Below are 9657 nucleotides of genomic sequence, written 5' to 3'. Positions count from 1 at the left end.
ATGCTTTGAGTCTAAATTATAATTCATGTGTAGCCAGGGAAATCTAGCATAATCTCAATCAATTAAAAGATGTTGTAAAGTTTCATCTTGAGAAAGACATTGAGGGCAGTTGATATTTATATCTCTTTCCTAATGACTTAAGTTTTTCCTGGTACGGACTATTCCTTTAAGCATTTCCAAATGAAGAGCTTAACTTTATGAAGAGATTTTGATCTCCATAGATGCTTCCAGACTGTTACTGGTATCTGTTGAAATTGATGATTTCTTATATGAGTGTTATAGGTTAGAGTTTTGTAAGTATACTTAACTGAGAATTTTGTTATGCTATTTGGTTCCCAGATCCATTTATCCTCACCATATTGCACTAGGTACATCCGAAGGATCATATCATCCAAGTAATTGAAAAAACTACTTGAATTATGGGAACATTCTATCTCTTTTGGGTTTTGAATCATGAGATAAGATACAAAAATAATTATGGTGCCATATCTCATCCCCTCGGTATTTTGGTGCCATATCTCACATCCCATCAGTACTTTTGTTACATACTAAGTAATTTCCATTTCTGGTTTCGTAAACTGGTTTTGTGGTGAATAGAGGAGAATTGAAGATTCAGGTCTGGTGTTTATCGGTGGAGTTAAAGCTCAGCTGACATTTGCAGGGGTGATAAATTGGCAGATGGCGTTGTTGCTGGTGCCGAGAATTTAAAAAATGGTGTTGAACGTAAACACTGCCTCAAATATATTCTTGAAGTGATAGTTGTAATCAAAGAGTATAAAACATCAAAAGTATTTAAAACCCAGCATGCTTCATCAAATTAATTCACAACTATTCAATAAGAACTAATATTTCAATTCAATCCCATGCAAATAATCAAATAATAATATTGTAAATAAATAGTAAAATTAGAATTATACCAATTAATGTGGAACAATGGCTTCCTCCGTCGCCTTGGCTAATGAGTTTAGCTCCTCATCCCAAAAACATAATCATAAGATGTATCCATGGCTTAATAATGTGTTTTTATTGATGAAAATGGTGTAAAAAGAAGTTTGCAACGCTGTATAAATGTTACAGCGTCACTGTTACAAAGTGGAAAAGGCTGAAAATAAACGATACAAGCCTCTGCTGTTGTAAAACAACGACAGTTGGGTGTTGAAATTAAGACTGCTGAAGAACGACGGACTCTGCGAGTCTGTTCTTCGTGTTCTTCAGGTTCTTCAATGGCAGTAGCAGCAGCACCACCAATTCTCTGTAACTTCTTTGTTTCGGCTCTCCTGGACTCCAAACTCTCTCCTAAGGGTTTCTAACCCTTATATGACTTGAACCAACTCTTATATAGTCTTTTAATCCCCAAAAATCTCTACTGAATCCGACTTTTTCTTTTCTTTTTCTTCTCTGCGCTGTTGAGAGAATATCTCTCTCTGATCTCCCTGTACGCGTTTATGAGCTATTATATTGCCCCAAAACTCTCCCAAGACTTGAACAGGACCAAGTAGAGTTTTCTTTAGCGTAAAACTCTCCCAGAATCTCCTCAAAAAATCTTTGAAACGTAAACAGAACCATACGTGTCCTATTTGGACTCTGATTTCTTCTCCCGGCTATTCCAGCCCAATGTGATCGATCAAAACACATGTACCATCTCTGTTAAGTCCATTCACATCCAGCCCAACTGATTTTGGGGGTTGAATCTCTTTAGAAACCGTCCATTAATCGAATCCAACTCTGCCAGCAAACATGCATGAAGTTTCCCGCCAAAACATTAATTTGAAAACGTGAAGAAATGTGATCTCCCCCTATCCAGTTCTGGTGTCCCTTTAGCAGATGCCTGGAAATGGGTCACCCCTTAGGTTACCCCTTATCCAAAGTGAGAGTCCGTATAGTAATTTTCTCCCACGAGCGCAAAAACCACTTTTTTAGCCAATTTCGCTGCAAAAGCTTATTTCTCCAGAAATACCTACAGGGACATAAAAAGCCATAATAAGTACAAAAAATGGGTACTAACACAATATACAATTGGGCTATATTAGACACATAAATGCGTCTATCAAATACCCCCAAACTTATTATTTGCTAGTCCCGAGCAAATCAAAACTACAAAATAAAATCCTAACTCACTGTCGCAGGCATCGTCGATTGCATTTAGCGTATGCAATAAGCCTTTAAACCCCTAGGTGGCCCTAGTGGCCGAGTTATAGTCTCGGGAGGGCTTACCAGAGATATACCCACAAAACCTGTACTCCAGACCTTAGCTATTTACGCAGAACCTTGGAAGGCACTAAAGAATCTCCTTGGTTGGCATACTTATTGACTACAGGAAGAAGTACCCTGATGCGAAATTCCAATTGCTGTACACGAGTTTGCACTCAAGCATACTAAAATTCATATAAAGTGACAGAGCTCTACTCAGATAGTTGCACTATGGACATCATATTCGGAGTCAAAACTAATCACATGGATAGATCAAGAAGATGGATATAGAAAAACATGTATGGTTTTGATTTTTACTAAGTGAACGGCTTTTCCCATATCTGTCTGAAGGCCTCCGCCAAAATGAACCTATCCTAATGGATTGAGATACTAGTCTGACTAATATCAACACACTGGCATATACAAGGGTACCAGTGGTCGATAACCTAACTCTAGGTCAACACAACTGGCATATACAAGGGTACCAGTGGTCGACTTTATTGAATTTATTCCTTTTGGTCAAATGGTCTGGTCTCAATTTTTTTTTATTTTTTTTTTTCATCTCTTTTTCTTTTTCAACTTTTTTTTTTTTCATGGTATCTCAATCACTCTAATTCACCCTAGCATTGGTAACAACTTGAATCGTGGGCCCCACCTATCACTTAGAGAAACATAGTTTAAAAACAAAATAAAATAAAAATAGAAGTGAAAAGGACTCAACGAGATATGGTGAAACTATCATGTTATTTCTAACACCTGAGCTCTGTGCTTTTATGAATAGACTCTTTAGATGTTTCCATCTAATCAGATTGGTTCCTCAAACTCCTACAATCAAAATGCTTACATCCACTTAGATTAGTTAGTGCAATCCTCAATAGGCATAAATTTCTAGGCTCTGGAGTTTATTTATTGCAACTAAAAGCTAACAAAAAGTTTCTTCCCCACCCCCAAACTTAAATCTAACATTGTCCTCAATGTTTCTCATGAAAGAACAGTACCAAGAATATAAGTAACATGAGGAAATAGTAAAGAGAGAGTTCGGAAAGATAGTACCTGAGTGAAGTGAAACCAAAAACTGAATACAAAAATTATAAAACATACAAATCGCCTCGATGGTCAATCAAGGGTAAACAAGGTCCTCCAGAGGGACCTCCTCAACATCACCTGTAGGAAAAGGCTCTAAAAAGGGCTTCAATCGCTGACTGTTAACCTTTGAAGAACTACTACCATCCAGTGTCTCGATCTCAACAGCTCCATGAGGAAAAACAGTACGGACCACAAAAGGACCGGTCCACCGAGAGTGCAGTTTCCTGGGGAATAGATGCAAACGAGTGTCATACAGAAGAACTTTTTGACCTGGAGAAAATGACTTCCGTAATATGTTTCTATCATGCACAAGTTTCATTTTGTTCTTATACTCCTTCGCACTATCGTAAGCATCTATACGAATCTCGTCCAACTCATTGAGCTGGAGTTTCCTATGGGCTCCTGCCTTGTCAAGTGAAAAATTTAGCTGCTTAACAGCCCAATAAGCTCTGTGTTCTAACTCAACAGGTAAGTGACATGCCTTGCCATAAACAAGCCGATAAGGAGACATTCCAATGGGTGTCTTAAACGCAGTACGGTAAGCCCATAAGGCATCAGTAAGCCTAGACGACCAGTCTTTCCGATTAGGATTAACTGTTTTCTCTAATATACGTTTTATCTCCCTATTGGAAACCTCTACCTGACCACTAGTCTGTGGATGATACGGGGTAGCTACCTTATGTGTAATACCATATTTCTTCATCAGAAGTCTAAAAGTCCCATTACAAAAGTGCGACCCTCCATCACTAATTATAGCTCGCGGTGTACCAAAACGTGTAAGTATATTATTTTTCAAGAACTCAATCATAACCCTATGGTCATTGGTTTTACACGCAACCGCCTCAATCCACTTAGAGACATAGTCTACGGCGACAAGGATGTATAGGTTACCAAAAGAATTAGGAAACGGACCCATAAAGTCAATACCCCACACATCAAAGACCTCAACAATTAAAATAGGGTTCAAGGGCATCATGTTCCTACGGGAAATGGTTCCTAATTTCTGGCATCGTTCACAAGTAACGCAGTAACTGTGGGAGTCTTTAAACAACGAGGGCCAATAGAATCCACACTGCAATATCTTAGCAACAGTTTTCTTAGCACTAAAGTGACCCCCACAAGCATGATCATGACAAAAGAAAATAATACTGGACTGGTCACTCTCAGGTATACATCTCCTAATAATCTTGTCTGGGCAATACTTAAACAAATAAGGATCATCCCAAAAGAAGTGCTTAACCTCAGCTAAAAATCTAGAACGATCTTTTTTACCCCAATGTTGGGGCATTCGACCAGTAACAAGATAGTTCACTATATTCGCATACCAAGGTAATTGGGTAACAAAGAACAATTGTTCATCAGGAAAGTTATCCCTTATAGGAAGGGAATCATTTGGGGAACTAACAACTAGCCTAGACAAGTGATCTGCTACAAAATTTTCGGCACCCTTTTTGTCTCTAATGTCTGGAGAAAACTCTTGCAACAACATAATCCACCTAATCAATCTAGGTTTAGTATCCTTCTTAGACAAAAGATATTTTAAAGCAGCATGATCAGTATATATGATGATCTTAGAACCTAAGAGATAGGATATAAACTTGTCTAAGGCAAACACAATGGCTAATAGTTCCTTCTCGGTAATGGTATAGTTCAACTGGGCATCATTCAGAGTTTTGCTAGCATAGTAAATCACATGAAGTAACTTATTTTCTCGCTGACCTAGCACAACACCAATAGCATAATCTGAAGCATCACACATGATCTCAAAGGGTAGGTTCCAGTTGGATGCCTGGACTATGGGGGCGGTAGTGAGTAATGACTTAAGCTTCTCAAAAGCCTCTAAACAAGCATCATCAAAAACAAACTTAACATCTTTTGCAAGCAAATTGCAAAGAGGTCTAGACATCAAGCTAAAATCCTTAATGAAACGACGATAAAAACCAGCATGTCCTAAGAATGACCTAATATCTCTTACGGTTTTTGGGACCGGTAAAGTTTTAATAAGGTCAACTTTTGCTCTATCCACCTCTATACCCTTTGAAGATACAATATGCCCTAGAACAATTCCTGAACGAACCATAAAGTGACATTTCTCCCAATTAAGCACTAAATTCTTTTCCTTACACCTAGTCAAAACTAATGACAAATGATGCAAGCACTCATCGAAAGACGAACCAAACACTGAAAAATCATCCATAAAGACCTCTAAGAACCGTTCTACCATGTCAGAAAATATGCTCATCATGCAACGCTGAAAAGTCGCAGGGGCATTACATAGCCCGAAAGGCATGCGTCTATACGCAAAGGTACCAAAGGGACATGTAAAAGTGGTTTTCTCCTGGTCTTCTGGGGCAATAACGATCTGATTATATCCAGAGTAGCCATCTAAAAAGCAGTAGTGACTATGTCCAGCTAATCTCTCTAGCATCTGGTCGATGAAGGGAAGGGGAAAGTGGTCCTTCCTAGTGACCTTGTTCAATTTCCTATAGTCAATACAAACACGCCAACCCGTGGTCATTCGGGTCGGGATTAACTCATTGTTATTATTCTGGACTACAGTAATACCAGATTTCTTGGGAACAACCTGAACGGGGATGAACCACTTACTGTCTGAAATAGGGTAGATGATGCCTGCATCTAATAGCTTAAGAACCTAAGTTCGAACTACTTCTTTCATATTAGGGTTTAGTCGACGTTGCATCTCCCTAAAAGGTTTGGTGTCTTCCTCTAAATAGATCTGATGCATACAAACAGTAGGACTTATACCCTTAATGTCTGCTATGGTCCACCCTAAAGCTTCCTTGTTGTTTTGAAGGACGGTTACTAGCCTACTTTCCTGATCTATATCCAAGTCGGAAGAAACAATCACAGGTAAAGTCTCAGACGGGCCTAAAAACATATACTTCAGGGTATCTGGCAATTGTTTTAGGTCCAACTTAGGAGGCTCTTCTAAAGAAGGAACTAGGGTAGACTTAGAAACTGGTAGTGGTTCGAACTTAGGTTTCCATCCATTACTAGTATCTAAAAAAGGGGTTGAATCTAACAAAGCATTCACCTCATTAATTACATTATCATCATCAAAATCAATCCCAAAGTGAGCTAGGCATTTTTCTAATGGATCTTCTAACAAAGTGTTTGGTAATGACTCCTCGACTAATGTTCCTATCATGTTCACCTCTTCTATATTCGAGTCATCTAGTTCAGAGGGTAGCTTACTAATATTAAAAATGTTCAGCTCAATAGTCATATTACCAAAAGACAAATTCATAATACCATTTCGACAGTTAATGATCGCATTGGATGTAGCTAAAAACGGGCGACCTAAAATCACTGGTATTTGGTTCTCTGGGTCAGGGACAGGTTGGGTATCTAGGATAATAAAATCCACTGGATAAATAAACTTGTCAACCTCTATGAGAACATCCTCGATCACACCACGAGGAATTTTAACGGACCTATCAGCTAACTGAAGTGTCATCTGGGTAGGTTTCATCTCACCAAGTCCTAGCTTAAGGTACACATGATATGGAAGTAAATTCACACTGGCTCCTAAGTCAAGCAAAGCTTTCTCAACACGGTACTTACCTATTGTACAAGCAATGGTAGGGGACCCTGGGTCTTTATACTTAGGAGTAGTGGTATTCTGAATAATAGAACTCACATGACTAGCTATGAAGGCTTTCTTCTGGACACTGAGCTTACGCTTTCGCGTACACAAGTCCTTAAGGAACTTGGCATAAGAGGGAATCTGCCTAATTGCATCTAATAATGGAAGGTTGATATTAACCTGCTTAAAAACCTCTAATATATCATTAAAGTTGGACTCCCTCTTAGTCGGAACTAGCATCTGGGGAAACAGGGCTCTAGGAACAAATCTGTGCTTAACAGGACCCTCATTGGTCTCTTTGGAGACTCTATTAGTCTCCTCATTTTCTGGCTCAGCAGGGTGAACTACAACATGTTCATTATCAGGCATGGCGACCTTGTTGTCAACTTTCTTTCCACACCTTAGGGTTGTGACAGCATTCACATGATTGTACGATTTCTCTCCTTTGGGGTTAGGATCAGTATGACTAGGGAACCTTCCTTATTCTCTCTCATTGATAAACTTAGCTATTTGGCCGACTTGAAGCTCTAATTTAGCAAAAGACTGGGCACTATTCTTAAAATTTTGTTTGGTTTCCTCTTGAAAATTACCCTGTCTTTTTACTAACATTTCCTGGCTTTGTGATAGCATCTCCTGGCTCTTCCTTAATATACTAAGGGTTTCCTCTAAGCTAGCTATTCTATTCTCAAATGGGTTCTGGGTCTGACCTGAAGAGTTCTTAGTATAACCAAAACCTGGGGGAGGCTAAGAATTACTAGACTGGCCTTGATTCTGGCCCTTAGACCAAGATAAATTAGGATGGTTTCTCCAACCAGGGTTGTAGGTTTCTGAGTATGGGTCAAACTTCTGACGGTTCTCAAACCTAGAGTTGTTATAGACAGCATGGGCTTGTTCTTCACTAACTTGACCTTCCCAAAATGAATTATCGGGCTATATTCCACAACTAGAGACTTGAGAGGCTCTATTAGGTTCAACAAGGGACCTATTTTTAGACTGACCCATTTCTAAAGCTTCTAACCTTCTGGACAAAGCAGCAAACTTAGCATCTGACGCAAAACTCGTATCTACCATATTGGTGCTACTTCTATTGACCAAGAGTCTTTTAGGGGGTTCAACACAAGATTCCCACTGTTGGGATTTTTCAGCGATAGCTCCTAAGAAGGTAAAAGCATCATCAGCATTTTTACTAGTGAACTCACCAGCGCACATAGACTCAACCATGGTTTTGGTCGAATAGTCTAAACCATCATAAATAATCTGTACAAGTTTCATATTATCAAATCCATGGTGAGGACACTGAGATAGGAGATCATTGAATCGCTCTAAAAACCTATAAAGAGACTCTCCCTCTTGTTGTACACTAGCACTAATTTTCTGCCTAACAGCTGCAGTTTTATGCTTAGGGTAGAATTTCATATAGAAGGCAGCGATAAGTTCCTGCCATGTTTCTATGGATTCAGACGGTAGGTTGTTAAGCCAGGTCTTGGCTTTATCTCTCAAGGAAAAGGGAAACATTTTAAGTTTCAAGACTTCATCAGTAAGGTCTTTTATTCTAATTGTCCCACAGATTTCCTCAAAGTCCCTAATATGGAAATAAGGGTTCTCATCATCTTTTCCAAAGAATATAGGGATCATCTGAAGAATACTAGGTTTTATCTCAAAATTAGCCGTAGTGGCTGGCAATTTAATGCATGAAGCTCGATTGGTCCTAGTTGGGAACATGTAATCTTTCAAAGTTGCCATCGCTGGCACAACAAAAGTACTAGGGGTACTTTTATCACTCAGAGATAAATTCTCAAAACTGAAGTTTCCAAAAACATGGCTCTCAAAAGAAGATTCTTCGAGCTCCCTGCTTAAATCAGAAGAACTACTAGGTTTTTCGCTAATCAATCGACCTAGAGTATCTCTTTTCCAAGCCCTAACAAAATCGGGCATACACTAAAAAGAATTCAAAAAGAAATAAAAAAAAATCCTAACAGGAAGGTTCTAGCAATCACACAGCAGGCTGACTCGACTTTACTACAGCAAACCTAAAGATTTATAGCAAACAACAAGCATGATGGCTCCACTTAGATTGTTTCTAGAACAGCTTCTAATCCTTCGAAAGGGAATTCGTTACAATTTAAGCAACCCCCTCTGGAATCAATCCGAGTTAAAACAAGTTGAATCGAGGCGAGGGAAGCTCAGTGGAGCTTTGATACCCAAAACCTCACCGATCCAATGCGGCGCAGTCACGCATTCAACTCGCAGAAACCGTCAAGAACTTCGAGATGTGCTTAAAAGAGTAACCAATATTTTTCGAATGATTGTCCTGTTAAGCTCGATACCCTATAGGTCTCTTTCTAGTCCAAATTTTAGGCTTAGGTTCGCTTTAGGTTTCGTTTTCCTAAGGCGGGCAAGAAGGGAGCGGTGATGAAATCCGAACCCTTATCTTATATGGTCCAGTCCTTGCCCTTTACTAGGAATTTAAAAACAGTCCATATTCAAGTCCTCAGCATATATTCACCTTAAGGAGTCCAGTAACCCGCTTGCAGGAGATTCGCGGGTGTTTAGAAGTTTACCTCCCGTACCAGACGGGCGAAGAACCGCTGAAGTCGACTCGGGCCACGACTCCTATGCCGTGTGCGAACCCGAGGGGCCGAGACGATATCGTAATCGTCGTCCTTCCCTGCACACAGTTTATAATTAAGGATACCCTTCCGTAGGGTTTAAAAATAAAAATAAAAATGTCCAAAAATTAATGTCCAAAGTCCATAAAAAAAAACACAAAAGAA

General features: G+C 39.3%; 1 pseudogene; it reads right to left on the bottom strand.

Moving 5' to 3' along the window:
• Positions 1-4783: 4783 nt before the first annotated feature.
• The window catches only part of LOC113352498, a 134097-nt pseudogene continuing 129223 nt past the window's right edge, over positions 4784-9657 (bottom strand).

The sequence above is a fragment of the Papaver somniferum genome, chromosome 2, assembly GCF_003573695.1.
Source record: "Papaver somniferum cultivar HN1 chromosome 2, ASM357369v1, whole genome shotgun sequence".
Lineage (NCBI taxonomy): Eukaryota > Viridiplantae > Streptophyta > Magnoliopsida > Ranunculales > Papaveraceae > Papaver > Papaver somniferum.
The sequence above is the reverse complement of the archived record's forward strand: the minus strand, read 5'-3'. Positions and strand labels throughout refer to the sequence as shown.